Below are 19478 nucleotides of genomic sequence, written 5' to 3'. Positions count from 1 at the left end.
TTGCCTTACAATATAAAGTGCCTTGGGGCAACTGTTTATTGTGATTTGGCGCTATATAAATAAAATTGATTTGATTTGATTTGATTCCTCCTACTTGCCAAACCCTTCAGCTGCAATGCTGACAACGATCTTAGTCATGGCTTATAGCTTCCAGTCAGCCTCTCCCTTTGCCGTTGCCTCCAGAATTTGGTCAACATCGTTGTCAAACTGCTTCCACAGTGAAGTCATAGTGGCAGCTGGCCATTTAATCCATATTCTGTCTGGCTTGATGTTTGGGGGATTAGCTGTCAACATTTGGAGGTTCCAGGCACTGTGGGGTGACTCCAGGCCAGACTCCTCGTGTGTCTCACCAGGCTGAACACCTGAGCATGGTGTTGCTCCTACTCTCAGCAAACACCTCATCCTCGCTTGGTGGATTTTTAGGCCGTGGATGTTCTTACAGACTTTGCCACATGTACACCGCTTTCTCATAGACATTTGTCCATTACCAGGGTCTGTTGCCAAAGTATCCATCCGACTTGGGTGCTCACCCCCCCCCCGGGCACCCCTGGGGGTATCTTTCCATTTTATTCATCGTAGCTTGGTTTGGCATCCTCCTCTCGGTGGACACAGATTGGCTTATCCATTGTCCGTTCATTAACGCCCCCTGTTGTGGGTCCGTGTCACGACACCTTCCCAACAAAAAGGGAGTTTTTCCTTCCCACTGTCGCCAAGTATTTGCTCACAGGGGGTCGTTTTGACCGTTGGGGTTTTTCCGTAATTATTGTATGGCCTTGCCTTACAATATAAAGTGCCTTGGGGCAACTGTTTGTTGTGATTTGGCGCTATATAAATAAAATTGATTTGATTTGATTTGATTCCTCCTCCTTGCCAAACCCTTCAGCTGCAATGCTGACAACGATCTTAGTCATGGCTTAGAGCTTCCAGTCAGCCTCTCCCTTTGCCGTTGCCTCCAGAATTTGGTCAACATCGTTGTCAAACTGCTTCCACAGTGAAGTCATAGTGGCAGCTGGCCATTTAATCCATATTCTGTCTGGCTTGATGTTTGGGGGATTAGCTGTCAACATTTGGAGGTTCCAGGCACTGTGGGGTGACTCCAGGCCAGACTCCTCCTGTGTCTCACCAGGCTGAACACCTGAGCATGGTGTTGCTCCTACTCTCAGCAAACACCTCATCCTCGCTTGGTGGATTTTTAGGCCGTGGATGTTCTTACAGACTTTGCCACATGTACACCGCTTTCTCATAGACATTTGTCCATTACCAGGGTCTGTTGCCAAAGTATCCATCCGACTTGGGTGCTCAACCCCCCCCCTTGGGCACCCCTGGGGGTATCTTTCCATTTTATTCATCGTAGCTTGGTTTGGCATCCTCCTCTCGGTGGACACAGATTGGGTTGCCAGCCCATTCTGTCCCGGTTGCCATCTCTCCAAGCTGTCGCTGACTCTCCAGTAGTCACCATCCTATTCATGGTTGTCATCCAGTCTTCCTGGCTGTCACTGATGTCTCAGGTTTGATGTGTGAAGTGAATTTGCTGACAGTACACCTTGTAACAAAGAAGTTATTGAATATTCTCCTTGTGTCTCCTTTCATTTTGCACTTTGTAGATAGTCGCTGCACTTTTTGTTTCATGTTGATAAGAAAATTTTGGACTCACATGGCATTCCAGCAGGAGGCAGTAAAACATCTATATATTAAAAGCCAAGTGGCCTCTGTGTACGTGCATGTGCATGTGTATAATTTCGTACACGGAGAAACGGGAAATCTGACATTTTCCGTTTGGTATGCTTATGTATTTTGGGTCAAGGATGAACATCGTCAAAACAGAACGTTGATAGGATATATAATATTTTTGGAGAAATTACAGATATTGAACAATGGACATTGATAATTACATTCTGGACTCACATGCCATTCCAAATCATGATAGAAGCTTAATTTGTTACCACCCTTGAAAATGTCAGCAACCCATTTTATAGACATTACCCAAACTAGAGCCCGTGGATCCCCACAGGCATTGCGCTTGTCAATGTTATTTGTCTAGCTCAGAGGACGGTTCATTTGGATGAAAATGAGGTTGTAGTTCTTTGTTCCTGAGGTTAGAATCTAGTGCTGTTTGTTACTCTTCAGTGTTTCTATTATGATTTATTGAGCTGTGAACTTTGAATCTGTGAATATCTTTCTAACTTTACCACACTGCCCGGGCGTGTTGTGCTTTGTCCCCTGTGTGTGACTGTCTTCCTTTCTTTGATCCCTTTTGGCCTGTTTTTTTGTTCATTGGTTTGTGTTACTTTAATTGTTGGCTTTATTTTCTGTTTATCATTTATTTCCTGTTTTTCATACTTTAGCCATGTGTTGAGTGCCGTTATAGTTTCTGTTCAGCCTTTGTTGTTCACTTTTCAGTGTTTCCTTGGTTCTTTCTGTGTGGATGTTTTATTTGACCGCTGGTTTTACTTTCTGTGTTTAGGTATGTTATTTTGTGCACTGTAGGTTTTAGATTTGTCTCAGTCACATCCCATTCGTCACTGCACTCTATTTCTTACCAGTTGTTTCTCATCTGTGTCTCGTCTGTCCACGCCCCTTCCTGAATGCTTCCCGCACCTGTTTTATTTGTCCGGTGTTTTGTCAGTTTTTGCCAGTTCATTGTGAACACTGTATCCTTGTTCCAACATTTCGCCGTAGTCCTGTTTTTTGCCTTGCTGTGTATTAGGGCCCCTTCACACATAGTACGAATAAGTACAAATCAGGGCGCATCACAGCGGAACAACTCATATGAGCAAACCACGAAAACATCGAGCCGACAGGCAGGCGTGCATGATCTCACTGCGACGGTATCATACACGCGATGGTGTCGTGCGAGCAGGAACACAGTGCGAGCAGCTGGGACATGATCCACCAGATCACGCTGCTTATGTGGAGAAAAATTTTAAAAACCAGCTGTAGAATTAGTGAATATCACTGGGTTGATATATATAATAAATAAAAGGGGACACAATACAGAACCCTGCGGTCAAATAACCCTAGTTAAATAAAATATGAATGCCACTCATGGGATTATAACCTGCAAGCTCTGATTACCAGACAGAAACTTTACCACTGTGCTACAATCACTGTCTGAGTGTGAAATGGCTAAAATCAACAAGGAGATAAATGTGTTTTTTAAAAAAGCAAAAAAAGCACCATAACTGACCAAATGGTGTATTTCTGCTGCTACTTGACTGAATGACATATTTGTCGCACTGTGGGCCTGTCATATTGTCCTGCAGCGCACCACTCACAGAACACGCGTGTCCTGCCAGACAAACATGACATTCAGATCTCCTGCCGCGTGTCTACATGAACCGATGGGCCGTTCCAGCTGGGACAGCCTGCAATGGACCCCACTGATGTGTGCAGTAAATTGTGTGTCACTGCAACATATTACAGTTCACAGTACAATTCACAATGACGTTTTTCCAAACTGAGTGCTGTAGTATATTCAGCAGGAGACCACTGTGTGCAGTGAATTTGGTGACACCACCTGAATTTATTGAATATTTTTCTGGTGTCTTGTTTTTGTACTTTGTAGACGGTCCCTACATGTCCGTTTCTCAGCAGTAGCTCGTTCAGATCAAAGTTACTGTTCCAGCTCAGAGGACGACTCATATGGATAAATAATAAGGTTGTAGCTAATTATCTACCTTCCTGAGGTTAGAAACTAGTGTTGTTTGTTTTTCTACAATGTTTCTCTGAAGATTATTGAGCCATTTACCAGAGGGGGAGGTTTCTGTCCTCTGTGAGTTTGACAGGTGGACTGTCCCAGTCAAACTCCTCACCTGACACCGTCCCTGGAGCGGGACACCAGCAGCGAGACCGGACGCTTGACACCAGAAGCAAAAACTGCTTGGATCACCTCCTCAGGCGGTAGTGACCCCCGCCAAAAAAAAAAAGGTGGTATGCATTTCTAAGGTCCAATTTGGTAAAGATCTTGGCTCCATGCAGGGGGGTGAACACTGAATCTAATAAGGGCAACGGGTATCGGTTGCGAACCGTGATCTCGTTCAGCCCCCTGTAATCAATGCATGGATGAAGTCCGCCAAAAAAAAAAAAAAAAAAAGAAAAAAAAGAAAGAAAAGAAAAAAGAAAAGAAAAATCATTTTTGCAGTGAAAGGGTTTGCGGATAATTCAGGATTTGCAGCTGATTCACATTTTGGGGGTTAACAACCTGCTTAAAAGATAAAGTTCCTTTTTACTCTTACGCTTTGTCTGAGAGTCTGCATTTTATGTCCACCCACTTTCTGAGCCACATCATGACATAGTTATAGAATGTACCTTTTTGCAGGTGCGCCATGTCGACTTTAATGCTTGTCTTTGTGTTTGCACTAGTTACTAGTGCAAACAGACATTTCTAATGCTGGAGTTTGTTTTATGTGACAAGCTCTTTGATCCCTTTCATTTGGTCATCTGGTCTGACTTGTCTGCCAGTGCGTCATGTGTTCCATCGCAACCCTACAGGAATCTATTGTTAATATCGCCTTAAAATCTGTTCACAACATGACAAACAGTGTTACTATTTAAAGGTGGTGTGACAGGACGGTGTGAGTTTGAGATTACCTACCAGGAACCATGACGGTTCTGCGTTATGGTCGAACATATGACATCATTACGTAGTCCCAGACCTGACCTGACCTGAACGTGACTGAAGTTACACAACTCAACATTTGATGTGGAGTTAGCATTAGTAGTTGCTTTCCATGCATACTGAATAAACATCTGGCAGTGGAAAGCAAAATCTGATGACACAAACTGTGTTATGAATATAGATGCATGTGGTAAATGTAAAATATCATGAAAAAGTTAAATATTTTTTGTCTCGTATTTTCAGAACTTTTTAAAATAAATTCTACACTCATTACAAACAAACTAAAATGTTAATTTTGATGATTATGGCCTAGAGGTACAATAAATAAAAATTGTGTATCTCAAAATATTGTAATATGTTACAAGCTCAATTAAAAAAATATATAATAATAAAAATATTAATAATAATTGGTTGGGGCTCTTTTTGAAGGAAATACATGGTATGCAGGCAATCAGCCTGTGGCCTGCTGGGTTGTTATGGAAGCCCATGTTGCTTTGATGGCAGCCTTCTTTGAACGTATTGCTGGGTCTGTTGTCTCTCATCTTCCTCTTGACACTGTCTATGGGACCACTCATTTACTGTATGTAACACTTACAGTGGGTACATGCAGTTACTGGTAGTTTTGACACTGAGTGCAGGTGCCATGACTTGCTGGAAAAGGAAGTCAGCTTCTCCATAAAGCTTGTCTGCAGATGGAAGCTTGAAGTGCTCTAAAATCTCCTGGTAGACATTTACTTTGACTTTGGACTTGATAAAACACAGTGGACCATCACCACCAGCAGATGACATTGCACCTCAAATCATCCCAGACTGTAGAAATGTCACAATGGACTTCAAGCAACTTGTATTCTGTGTCTTTCCACTCTTCCTACACACTCTGGGACCTTGATTTCCAAATGAAATGCAAAATTGACTTTAATCTTAACAGAGGACTTAGGACTATGGAGCAATAGTCCAGTTCTTTTTCTCCTGGTAAGACACCTTAGAAATTTGTCTCTGGTTCAGGAGTGGCTTGACATGAGGAATGCAACACTTGTATGTAGGCATGTCCTGGTCACATCTGTGTGTGATGGCTCTTGATGCATTGACTCCAGCCTCAGTCCACTCCTTCTGAAGTTCTTGAATCAGTTTTGCTTGACAATCTTTTCAAGGCTGACATCATCCCTGATGCTTGTGCATCTTTTCCCACCAGACCTTTCCCTTCCAGTCAACTTTCAATGAATATGCTTTGATACAGCCAGCCCTTTCAGCAATGATCTCCCTCTGAGGTTCAGGAGGCACTGCTGAAGACATTGTATAATACTGTGGTGGCAGCCACCATTTTCTATGGTGTAGTTTGTTGGCAGCAGCATCTCTGCTGTGGACAGAAGGAAAGTGGACAAGCTGATTATGAAGGCCAGTGTGGTCCTGGGGTGCCAACTTGATCCAGTACAGGTGGTAGGAGAGAAGAGGATGATAGCTAAGCTAGAAAATGGTGTGCATGTTGAGGAATGTGCACCACCCAGTGCAGAGTACTCTGACAGCACAGTTACAGGTTGCTCTACCCAGTGTGTGTGAAGGAGAGGCACCATAGCTCCTTTCTTCCTGCTGCTGTCAGATTGCACAATCTGTCCCACACAGCATACTTGAACTGGCTTTCTGAATTTTTAATTACTGTGCATAATAACTATAATAAGCAATAATTATGTGAGCTCGCTGTCTTTATTTTGTCACAGGTGTCTGAAATGTGGTACTTATTTCATCTTTCTTAAGGCTCACTGACAATTACATGACTTTGATGCACCCACATGCATGCCCTGTGTCATGCAAGAGAGTAAACTCATTTTTAATTGGTGCAGACTAAACGTGAGACGGGCGCTGGCATGTGCAATTGCGCAAAAGAGAATTTTGAAATGTCCAAAAAAAATCTTTCACGCATAAATGTCATGCAACGTGGCACGATCTGCTCGCCAACACTACGTGCAGCTCATCAAGTAGAGTAAAGAAGAAGTGAACAGAGGGAGTGGTTGCAGCACACCGCATCAGAGCGCAGCTGGTCTGAAGCATTATAATGAGATGTTAAATCTATCATAAACATACTTTAACAGCTGCAGACAAGAAGGAAAGAACATGCAACTGTTTTACCAATCCATGACAATGTAAACATGAGAAATAATTACCTTTTTAGACGGCTCCAAAGGCTGTGTCCAGCTCGTTCAGCGCGCGCGTGCGAACAGCTCCGGCTGGAGGCTCCTCTTTGATTAGGGAAGCGATTCAAGCCGTTTTCAGCAGCCAACTTGCTGAGAAAATTATTAATCTGTTACAAAATAATTATTTTATATATGCAGAGCCCAGCGCTCAGTGCGTGGCAGCCTGTGGAACAAATCACGGCGTCCAGCTGGGAACACAGCGGTTGGGATCATCACGACGACGTGCGTGCATCAAAGTCCCGCAAGTGTCAGGGGCCTTTAGCTTGTTATACACTCCATTATAACTTGCTGCTGCAACAATGCATGTTTCCCCTTTGTGAGATAACAAAGGATCATCTTATCTTATCTTTGGCTTACCCTCCTTGTGGAGGGTGTCTGGACAGGTATTAAGTCAACAGTCTTCACCGTGATTATGGCTGTATGTACTAAACCAGACAAAGAGATTCATAGTGTTTATACTGCAGAAAGAGTGAATTAGTAACACTTGAAATTAAATATTGTAATATTTTGAGATATGTATTTTTCTATTTTTTGAGATATAGGGCATAATTATTTATTCATTCATTTCTATACCTGCTTACTCTAATTAAGGGTCACGGGGAGCTGGAGTCCATCCCAGCAGTCACAGGGTGAGTGGTGTGGTACACCCTGGACAGGATGTTTATGCACACCTACGATCAATTTAAAATTTCCTTTTTAATTTAACCTGCATGTCTTTGGAAGTGGAATGAAGCTGGAGTACCTGGAGGTAACCCAAACATGGGAAGAACATACAAACTCCACACAGAAAGGCACAGGTGGGAAGCGATCCCATGACCTTCTTGCTGTGAGGCAGCAGTGCTAACCACTCTCCCACCCAGGCCATAATTATCAAAATAAAAAATAAAAAATGCTTGAAATATTTTAGTTTATATAAAATGAATCTGAAATATACTCAATTTTCACTTTTTGAAATATCAGCTAAAATTAGTTAACTTTTAAATGATACTCTAATTTTTGGAACACAGATAACATATCTATAACTACCAAAATTAGAGCAACTTTAACTTTGACCCCTGTACAAACTGAAGTCTAGCTTCGTCACCATTTTAGCTGTTTTTACCCCATAACATTCAGTCATAGATAGCCCAAACTACACCTTTGTGTATTTTTTATGATCAGACAATTTGGGATAATTTTTCCATATGATCAAAGGATTTTAAAATATTGTTTAAAAATTGTCTCCTGTGTAATCCTTCATTGACACCTACGTGGCTATAGCTACCATCCTGGGTTGGCGACTATACATTTTGTGGAGGTTATGTTACAGTGAGGCTGGAATGTAACTATTGTTTAGTGTCCTTAATTGGTACCAATTAGGTCACAATTGGCTTCAGCTCACATAATATAATGCTTGCATGGGGGGAGGGGGGGTGTTGCCAGCTTCAACATTTTGACAATGTGGGACATTTTATCTGGGCATGAGGCAGCATGCAAGTGCCTCAGAAGTGGGGACCACAGTTCGACAAGGGCAAGGGACAACCACATTTCACTATGCCTGACAGATGGCTACTTTTGAAGGGTGTGGACAAACTGGTTCTGTGTCTGGGTGGTTGCTATCCAGGACCCAGTGTTGGGAAAATGTAGTGACACGGACCCACAACAGGGGGCGTAAATGAACGGACAATGGAGGAAGCCAAATATGAACACTTTACTGTTGTGAATAGCACAACTCAACACAGCAGATTACAGAATAGGTGCAAAAATCAATTAACAAAGGTGTTGTGTGGGCAGGCTCGAGGATAGAAGACGTTTGTCCTGAGAAGAACCGGAACCACACGATTTCCTCCGCCACCGAACCTGGAAAATACTGGAGCCGCCAAGTTCCGAGTCCCCAGGTGGCCACCGTCTCTGCGTGTCGGATCTGGTACTGCTGGCGAAGAACAGAAACAATCAGATGTGGGTGTGTGAACACCCAGTAACACTTATGGTGGTTATTCCACCTCCACCTCTAACACAGGAAGAGACTGAGGGCTACTTAGGTTGGACGTGCGTCACTCGTCACGTCTCCCCACACTTAGCGTCCCATTGTCAGTAGGCTCCTCAGGAACTCCTGCAACAACTCAGAGAATTACGAATCCTTTAGAACAACAACGGCTGAGAATATTACCTCCATAGGTAGATGATATCTCGGCAACGAGGTGGAGATGACGTCCGGTCTTTATGGAGTGAGATGATGTAGAGTAGATGGGTGACAGCTGTCAAGAGATAATGAGTGACAGCTGTCACCCCTGGCTGTGTCCGTGGCGGCAGCGCCCTCTCGTGCCTGAAGCCCGCACTTCAGGCAGGGCGCCCTCTGGTGGTGGGCCAGCAGTACCTCCTCTTCTGGCGGCCCACACAACACCCAGAGCAGTTCTACTCCACAGAAACCCACCAAAATCCCAAAATATCCTATCTTTCAGCAGGTTTGTTTACCACGATTCCTAAAAATAATGTAACTGTGCATCAACCCTATGTGGGTCTTTTCAATAACTAATTATTTTCCTGTATAGGAGAATGATAAAATATACAGTGGATCTGAAAAGTATTCACAACACTTCACTTTTTCCATATTTTGTTATGCTACAGCCTTACTCTAAAATGGATGAAATTTATTTTTTCCCCAAACTACACACAGTACCCCATAATGACAATGTCAGAAAAGTTTTTTTTTTATTTTTGCAAATTTATTAAAAAACTAAGAACTAACATGTACATAAGTATTCACAGCCTTTGCCATGAAGCACAAAATCGAGCTCATGTACATCCTGTTTCCACTGATCATCCTTGAGATGTTTCTACAACTTAAGTGGAGACCACCTGGGGTAAATTCAGTTGATTGGACATGATTTGGAAAGACACCCATCTGTCTACATGTCCCACAGTTGATGGTGCATGTCAGAGTACAAACCAAGCATGAAGTCAAAGGAATTGTCTGTAGACATCCAAAACAGGATTGTCTCAAGGCACAAATCTGGGGAAGGGTACAGAAAATTTCTGCTGCTTTGAAGGTCCAAATCAGCACAGTGGCTTCCATCATCCGAAGAAGTTCGGAGCCATCAGGACTCTTCCTAGAGCTGGCTGTCCGTGTAAACTGAGTGATCTGGGGAGAAGGGCCTTCATCAGGGAGGTGATCAAGAAGCTGATGGTCACTTTGTCAGAGCTCCAGCATTCCTCTGTGGAGAGAGGAGAACCTTCCAGAAGGACAACCATCTCTGAAGCAATCCACCAATCAGTCCTGTATAGTAAAGTGGCCAGACAGAAGTCACTCCGAAGTAAAGGGCACATGGCAGCCCACCTGGAGTTTGCTAAAAGGCACCTGAAGGACTCTCAGACCATGAGAAACAAAATTCTGTGGTCTGATGGGACAAAGATTAAACTCTTTGGTGTGAATGCCAGGCGTCATGTTTGGAGGAAACCAGGCATCATCTTTATGGTGAAGCATTGTGGTAGCACCATCATGCTGTAGGGATGTTTTTCAGCAGCAGGAACTGAGAGACGATAAGTCATGATTGAGGTAAAGATGAATGCAGCAATATACAGAAACATCCTAGATGAAAACCTGCTCCAGAGCGCTCTTGACCTCAGACTAGGGCAACGGTTCATATTTCAGCAGGACAATGATACTAAGCACACAGCCAAGATATCAAAGTAGTGGTTTCGGGGCAACTCTGTAAATGTCCTTGAGTGGCTCAGACAGAGCCCAGACCTGAATCTGATTGAACATCTCTGAAGAGATCTGAAAATGGCTGTGCACCGACGCTCCCCATTCAGCCTGATGGAGCTTGAGAGGTACTGCAAAGAGGAATGGGCAAAACTCTCCAAAGATAGGTGCACCAAGCTTGTGGGCTCATATTCAAGAAGACTTGAGGCTGTAATTTCTGCCAAAGGTGCATCAACAAAGTACTGAGCAGAGGGTGTGAATACTTATGTACATATGATTTCTTTGTTTTTTATTTGCAATAAATTTGCAAAAATTAAAAAAGAATTCATGTTGTCATTATGGGGTGTTGTCAGTAGAATTTTGAGGTGGAAAAGTGAATTTACTCCATTTTAGAATAAGGCATATAATGTGGAAAAAAGGGATGTGCTGTGAATATTTTCTGAATCCACTGAATATATTACCAGAACACAAATACCATGTTGTCATACCAGTTTTACAGGATGTGTCCCAACAACACAGACAAAACCAAGAAAAAAAATCCAGTGAACTTCAATCACTGTCACCTCACCACAGCAGTCGGACTACCACCTTCTGACACAGATAATCAGCAGGTAATTTCAATTATGAATTAAAAATGTTTAATGTCTTTAAAAAACTGAGAATGCTGTATTTTGAAATGGTCATATTTCAAATTATGAAAATTTTATATTTTTTGATGAAACATTTTGATTTCATGAGTATTATGAAACCTGTATTTACTCAGAGCCAAGCCTGACAGTTTATTTATATATATATATATATATAATTTCTATATCACAACAGAAACAGAATTTTTGACCCTATTAGCAAAATGTCCAAACACAAAAATTAATTTGTAAAACATTTGTAAAAGATTCCAAATTAAAGTTCAACTAAACATTTATTCACCTGTATTTGATGCATCATATGTAGTTCAAACATGAACAAGGCTACTTTCTCTCTCAGTGTTCGTTAATGAAGGCCTACATAATAAAACAGATGTGAAACAAGTCAGTAAAGGTAACTTTTGCTTTTTTTGTGGCTTCTGTCTGTCTGTCTTGTCTGTTTTTTAGTATGTTGTTTTAAACATAAATATGCTGAAATTTCACACAGTGATTTAAAAGAGTGCTTGTCTGCTAACACACAACTTGCTTGATGTTTCTTGAATATTAATAAAAAAAATTACAGATTAATAGAACTACCAGAGTGGTGCCAAATGGCACTTATTCCTTTAAGCCTCCTTCCTTTAATATGTGCACACAGTCGCATGTGCCATGCCGCACCAGTTTCAGTGCTATTTTCTGCCTCTGTGGAAGTGCGCTCTGTTCTCTACTGCATGGTGTGGTGACATTATTATTATTATTATTATTATTATTATTATTTTATGCAGCAAGTGCTGCATAAAAATTATTTATTTTAGAGTTACAGCTCTTTTCAGCTTTGATCAGACTGATCGATCAGGGCGTTTGATGAGCGCATCGACATGCAGCGAGTGCGCGTTTATTTTAAAGAGTCACAGCTGTGATTAGACACACACACACACACACACACACACACACACACACACACACACACACACACACACACACACACACAGAGAGAGAGAGAGCGCTTTTATGAAACAATGCGACACAGTGAAACAGTCCTCATATATAATGAGTCCAGTATGATAAAGTGAAGCAACGATCTTGCAGTATTTATAGCTCCAGAAGAACAACAGGGAGATGTGAAGTGGCGCACAGTACCGTGTTGGAGCGTGGGTGGGCTCACACTAGTGGACAGTAGCACGGCACTGTGTGTACTCGTGTGAAGGCTCCATGCTGTGCTGTAAAACCGAAGAAAAGGAAAACAGGTTTAATTTCTTCCGTCCTACGCGCATAGCCCTCAACATACTGCTGCGTATTGAGAAAAAAAAAAAGTCCACGTGAAGTGGGCGGAGAGCTGCTCATTACAGCCAGTAGCCAGTATTTATTTTTCTTTCTTTTTTATTTTTATTTTTTGGTAACTCTCACATCCGAGGGGGCGGGGTTGATGACATGAGGGGGCGTCGCCCCCAAACACCCCCTCGTGGCGCCGGGTTTGATTACAGCGTAGACGATACACTGTAATGAGCAGCTCTACAAATACGCCACTGTGACAGGCCCCTGAGCCATGTCAGTCAGGTTGTAAAACACAGCCACTGGCCAACGGCATGTTCCTGAACATACAGCGTACTTTCGCATGACTCACAACCCTTAACTGCAGTAAGCGGCTGAAGATGAGTGAAATAATAAATAGGAAAACTTGACTAATTAACATGGATGAGGAATGCCTAATATAAACACTACACAAGAATACAAAACACAGGAGATGACACTAGAAATATAAACCCAGACATCATAAATTAAGCACCAGAAGCGTCAACCACAGTGTTTGTTGACTTTTTAAAATTACTATGACAACATACTACATAAATTCTGTTGTGAATAAGCAACCTACAGCCAAGCTCTGTTTGGTCAGAAGCAGAACAGAATTTTATTATTTGTCAGACAGTTGAATTTCATTTTTAGCAAGCCAGAAAATTCTATTTCCAGAGGTATATTATCTCCCATCTGATCTGGATACTACATCTTTGTCGGTGAACTTCATGCTGTGTGTTCCTGCTTTGGGGTCCCACTCACAACCCTTACAGAAACATTTTAGTTTATATGTAATGTTTATGTGTCACTTTCTAAAATATCTGAGAAAAAGTATTGAACTTTTTCACAATATTCTAATTTTGTGAGATGCACTTGTATATATTAAAAAGCCGTTAGCTTCATACATTCATGGCCATCAAAGTAATTTATTATTATTATTATTATTATTTACATTTATTTAACCAGAAAAGTCTCACTGAGATTAAAAATTTCCTTTGCAAGGGAGTCCTGGCCAAGAGGCAGAAAAAGTTACACTACAATTCGAATTAAATTCACACAATTAAAATAAAAAAGATTAACAAAAACAGTTACAATTTAAAGAGGTCATCTCAAGTGCTCTCAGTCTGGACTTAAACATGCTCAATGAAATAAGTTCAGTTAATTTCCAGTCTTTTTGCAACATGATCCACGTAGACAGAGCCGAGTAAACAAAAGCCCTTTTTCCCAGTTCTGTGCAGGCAAATGGAACACAGAGTAACAAATGATCATTTGAAGGCAAAGAATAAGAATCAACAAACTGCTCAAACTGCTGGTGACTTCTGGTACTGGCAGATTCCGATCTAATGGCTGCATTCACATAAGAAAAGGTGACCTAATAAGTTGGAAATTACCCCAGCGGTGCCATTTGGCACCCTCCAGTAGAAAAATGAGTAGTGAGAAAAGGCTGGTAGTTTTAATGTTAATCACCACATATTAAAGGCTGGTAGTTTTAATGTTAATCACCACATATTACACAACACAGTGAGGGCTGGAGTGCGACAACTCTTTGAACATTTTAATGGTAATGAGAGCAACCTGTGCATGCTGCAGATCCTGTTTTGTGACTCCTTCCCTTTGTGTTACTCATGTTCAAAGCACTGTGTTTCAGTTTCCGCTCCTGAACCCCCACCCATATAAAAAAAAATCCAAGCAAACACACTGAGTGGTTAGTGCTTCGTTTGTGCAGATTTGTGCCGTTAAAATTTTCATTTGTGCTGCTATGGTTTTTGAGATATTAAAGATTATTTTTTGGTCATTCAGAGGTCACCATCTCCCCAGCTTGCTCCAAAATGAACCAAACTGGTCGATTTTTTTTTTAGTGCTTCATTTGTGCTGTTAAAATTTTCATTTGTGCTGCTTTAGTTTCTGAGATATTAAAGACGATCTTTAAGGTCATTCAGAGGTCACCATCTCCCCAGCTTGTTCCAAAATGAACCAAAGTGGTCTACTTTTTAGTGCTTCATTTGTGCCGTTAAAAGTTTTATTTGTGCTGCTTTAGTTTCTGAGATATTAAGAGTTTTATTTTTGCGCGATAACATCATCACCCCCCCCCCAGACTGCTCCAAAGTGAATCAGACTGGTCTACTTTTTCAGTGTTTTGTTTGTGCTGATTTGTGCCATTAAAATTTTCGTTTGTGCTGCTTTTGTGTATGAGATATTTTAAGTTTTAATTTCACGCGAAGGTGGACACACACACAGTGCGTGAGCCACACTCTCACAAGCACCAACAGCTTAGCTTATGACAAACTAAAAGTGGACAATCTCCTTATGGCTGAACAACTTTCCCCAGTTTCTGGGGATTCTGTGTTAGTATGCGCCCGCAGTCGATGTGCTTGATGAATTCCTGCGCAAAAAATAGTTCCCAGACAATTGTGATATATTCCTGTGAGATAATGAGTATGTCTCATCTAAATCAATTCTAAAATGTACCAGTAATAAAATAATAAAGAGAACTGAAGTTTTAAGAGCGGCCATAATGAATATTAAAGAAACTTAAAAGTTTATGAGCATTATAAACACTGACACGATGGAGTTTGATGCGGAAGAGTTCAGAAAGACACGATTGGAATGTTTTGATTACTATTTACAGTTGGCGATGAAAGACTTGAGTGTTAAATTAGTGGTAAAGTTGGAACAAGAAGCTGCACTGAAAGAGATCTATCTGGGACAAAGACACATTCTGTGTTGTTGCTCCAACGAGAGCGGCACACTGAGCACAGTGGCGAAAGTAGTCCGGCGAGCTCAACCTGTGGCGCGAGCTATCCCACAATGCTAAAGTAGCAGAGATGAGCAGGGTGCGTTCATGTGCCGTCGGGAATTACAGGGGCTTTTTTGTTGTTTCAAACCAGTCGATCGTGGCAGGAGTGTGGTTTTGATTTTATTTTTGGTAAAATAATTCATTCTATCCACACAAAAGATTAATTTTGGCACCTTTAAACTGCCTGGAGACACAAGCATATCAATCTCCAGCAAGCTACACACACTTACCTCAGTCTTTTGTGCATTTGCAAGTGAAAGCTGTTCAATTATGAACATGTTAGCTATATCATGAGAGAGAAAACTGACCCACCTTTCGTCAAAAAAGTGACAGCTGCCAATCAAAATCGGCCACGTCACTAAGCCCCGCCCCCTCTATGACGTCATAGCCAATCAGAATCGATGACGTCACTATGTCCCGCCCCTAAGCCCCTCCCCTAGTCCCGCCTCCAAGCCCCGCCCCTTATGACGTCACAGCCAATCATAATCGATGACGTCATTATGCCCCGCCCCTAAGCCCCGCCCCTGATCCCGCCTCCGAGCCCCCGCCCCTTATGACGTCACATCCAATCAGAGTCGATGACGTCAGTATGCCCCGCCCCTAAGCCCCGCCCCCAGCTCCTCCCCTAGTTCCGCCCCTGGCTCCTCCCCTAGCCCCACCCCCAAGCTCCTCCCCTAACCCCGGCCAAGCACCGCCTCCAAGCCATACCTCCCCTCCCACCCAGGGTCTAATATTTTAATGTCATTTTATTTCATGAATTAAAGAACGATTAAAAATACCTAGATCTTTTTAATGTATTAAAGAATTAACTAATTCTGAAATAATTAAACATAAATCACTGTCTATTATTTAATGACCCTTTAATATCTTTAATTCTTAAATTATTACGTTTCCTTTTCTGTTTTTTAATTCGTAAATTAAAGAAGGGGAACAAATACCCGTCTCTCTCGGCTGTAAGTCTTTGCAGCAAGACGGTCAAATACCCACGCATAGAGCCGCTCGCGGAAACATGACCCTGTGTGTGTGTGTGTGTGTGTGTGTGTGTGTGTGTGTGTGTGTGTGTGTGTGTGTGTGTGTGTGTGTGTGTGTGTGTGTGTGTGTGTGGCGGGACACCCGCTGAGCGGAGATGCTGCCCCGAGGTGATGAACCCGAAGAACAATAAACAATGCTCCTTATCACTCACGCCAGATGATGTTTTCTTTTAAGATATTAGCCGATCGATCATGGGGCGCGGGACACCCGCTGAGCGGAGATGCTGCCCCGAGCCCGAACAATAAACAATGCTCCTTATCACTTACGCCAAACGGTGTTTTTAGAGCAAAAGGTAAGGAATTACGCCCCGCGGACGAAGAAGGGTTTAAAAATCCCCTTTCGACGATAGAGTGACATACAGCATTCACCATGGCGAGACGAACTCCGATCCTCCGCTACATCTGCGAGACCCCGGTTAACATCACCATGACAACAGAAGGCTCGCTTGCCCCAAAAAAAGCGAGAATGTACGTCAGCCGTCTGAGCCAGCCGATACCGGAGGAAGATCTGACGTACAGCCTGGAGGGGCACGAACGTTTAACTTACACGTTCGACCCGTATTATGCCCAAGTAAGTTTCTTCACTCTGGCCGAGGGTGAGACTGCCACTCGAGGAACCCCACGGGTGGCGCTTACTTCCGCCGATTGGGGTGTCTTCTCCGCGGCGGCGGGCTCGATGATTCGCGACACGGTCAACCCTGAACCTCCAGGAGATCGGACGCCGGAAAAGAAGAAAACACGCTTCCAACTCACCTGGCTCAGCGCCCAGGGGCCTCGCTATAGGGTGATATTCCAGCGTGGACCTCCTGACACTGTCTCTGAGGGTGAAATTAAGTTGGAGCGGGTTAGTGCCAGCGGCCACGTCAGAAGCGTCACAGCTGCGGCTGAGAGCTGGCATGAGATGTTCAACACCTGCAACGACAGGATTACGGGCCTCTTTACAAGGTGCCTGGCCTGGAGGGACGTTATCGAAGTCCGAAAAAACTTGGCCCCTCTTTTTACTTAAAAAAAATAAATAAAAAAATAAAATAAAAAATAAAATAAAAAAAAATAAAAAAAATAAAAAAAACTCTGACGTAGCTCCTCCCCGCATGCACGGGGATTTCTATAAAAACCAGGGGACCACATCTCATTCAAGCATCGGACGACGAACCAGCATGAGCTCCTCAACCTCTCCCATTGCAGCGGCCGACGACATCGCTTGTGACTGCGCGCTCGACTGTGGAAGAGACCGGCCCTCCCTGAGCCAGGCTTCACGGACCCGCGGTGGGTACGAGAGCCCGTGGGGAGTTCAGCTCGAGGCGGTCTGGGGCGAGATCCATCCTTCTCACGCGCTTTCCAGCCCGGGAGGCGTGGGGTCTCTTCCCGCTGTCACGGAGGCCGCGAGTCCGCGGGAGGTACAAGACCTCGAGCCGGCTGAGAAATACGCCACATCTTTCGCATCTGACCGGCCTGACGGGTTCCTGTCAGAGGAATTCCTGAAAACGGTGAAAGTCGGCGTGGCACACTTACTTTTGGCTGTGATCAAAAGTTACAGACAAAAACTCTGTTACGGGTGTGAGATCGATCACCCCAGCCAGCGCCAGCACGAGTGCCTGGACCCGTTAAATGAATATTTCTTTACCGGACATTTTGAGAGATTAATGGTGAGACTCTGGAGACCGACCTTCATCCCGGCTGTGGTAAAGCTCCTAGCCCAGCGCTTCCTCAACCCATCGGCTGCGAGGGTTCAGGGGGTGGTAGAAAACATCCTCACTGAGCTGAAATACACTGATACTTTTGAAGCAAAGATCAACGAACTGTACACATGTTTCGGTGAAGACGCAGATCTCGACCTGGAGGGGATGGTAGCCGTCTATAACCCAGACGACTGAAGAAAAACCTGTTTTTTTTTTTTTTTTTTTTTTTTTTTTTTTTTTTTTAAATATCATTATATTGTTTTACAGTCATGGGTAATTGTGTGATGATTCTCTTTCAAAGCTTGCGGGAAGTTTATATTATACGTGGACTCTCGTATAAGCTGGAGCGGGTAGTCATTCGCAGGCTGGAGATCCCAGACGCCCCGCCTTTATGCGCTATGGAGAGGGTTTTCGACGTTATCAGACGTCGCCCCGGGCCCGGAGTCTGGACAGATCATATCTACAGCGCGGCTCTCCATTCATCTGAAAAATCTCTGTACAACGTATTACTGAAAATCTCTGTTTTGACCACTGACGATTTTACACGGTGTAATACGATGCATCTGCTTACATTATACACTCTGTTTGTGGATGTGATAGCGTGCCGGGTGAAACAGATGGGGGTGTCCAGAGGGGAGATTGTTCCTACACTTTTACAGCTGAATACTGAAATAAACCGTAAATGCGGGGGAGATGTATTACTGAGAGTTTTCCAGTTTTGTACGTGAACGTATGCTTTTTTCCTTCACGTATGCTGTGTTTAATAAACATGAACAATTGCTTTTTTCTCTGTGTGTGACTTTAATGAATGTAATAAAGCACATATTCTAAACCTTATACGGCCTGTGTTCTTTCCTATAATATTGTTGAAAAAGGGTGAAATGTTTTTCATATTGCAAGACAGAGTCATACAAACGAGGTTTTGGTGGAAAAAAGGTGCTCGTATGAATTAATGAGGGGTTTTAACACGGTCTCATTAAAAGCTCGAGGCTGCTCTGTGAGCGCTCTCCGCGGTGCTGAATCAGAGTTCAATTTAACGTTTCCAAGAGCTCCTATTTAAAACGTATACTTTTTTCCTTCACACATGTTGTGTTTAATAAACATGAACAATTGCTTTTTTCTCTGTGCGTGACTTTAATGAATGTAATAAAGCATATATTCTAAACCTTATACGGCCTGTGTTCTTTCCTATAATATTGTTGAAAAAGGGTGAAATGTTTTACAAATCAAATTTATATAGTGCCAAAACCACAACAAAACAGTTGCCTCAAGGCGCTTCATATTGCAAGACAGAGTCATACAAACGAGGTTTTGGTGGAAAAAAGGTGCTCGTATGAATTAATGAGGGGTTTTAACACGGTCTTATTAAAAGCTCGAGGCTGCTCTGTGAGCGCTCTCCGCGGTGCTGAATCAGAGTTCAATTTAAAACAAAAGACTAATATTTATGGTCGCTAAAACATATAAAAATGCAAAAGGACTATCCGGTTCATCATTCTGAAGAGATCCGTCTTAAAAGATGGGTGATGAGGGTTTAATGAAGGATGTATATTATAGTCCGGTAAATCC

At 42.8% G+C, this 19478-nt stretch overlaps 1 protein-coding gene across 1 annotated transcript in view; it reads left to right on the top strand.

Annotated features, from left to right (window-relative positions):
- The first annotated feature begins 11033 nt into the window (after positions 1 to 11033).
- The window catches only part of LOC117518803 (N-acetyllactosaminide beta-1,3-N-acetylglucosaminyltransferase 3-like), a 40217-nt gene continuing 31772 nt past the window's right edge, over positions 11034 to 19478 (top strand). The window contains exon 1 of the mRNA XM_034180039.1: positions 11034 to 11100. The gene's annotated coding sequence lies outside the window, so the exon portion shown is untranslated. The remainder of the gene's footprint in view (positions 11101 to 19478) is intronic.

The sequence above is a fragment of the Thalassophryne amazonica genome, chromosome 10, assembly GCF_902500255.1.
Source record: "Thalassophryne amazonica chromosome 10, fThaAma1.1, whole genome shotgun sequence".
Classification (NCBI taxonomy): Eukaryota; Metazoa; Chordata; class Actinopteri; order Batrachoidiformes; family Batrachoididae; genus Thalassophryne; species Thalassophryne amazonica.
This window is presented reverse-complemented; position numbering and strand designations above follow the sequence as displayed.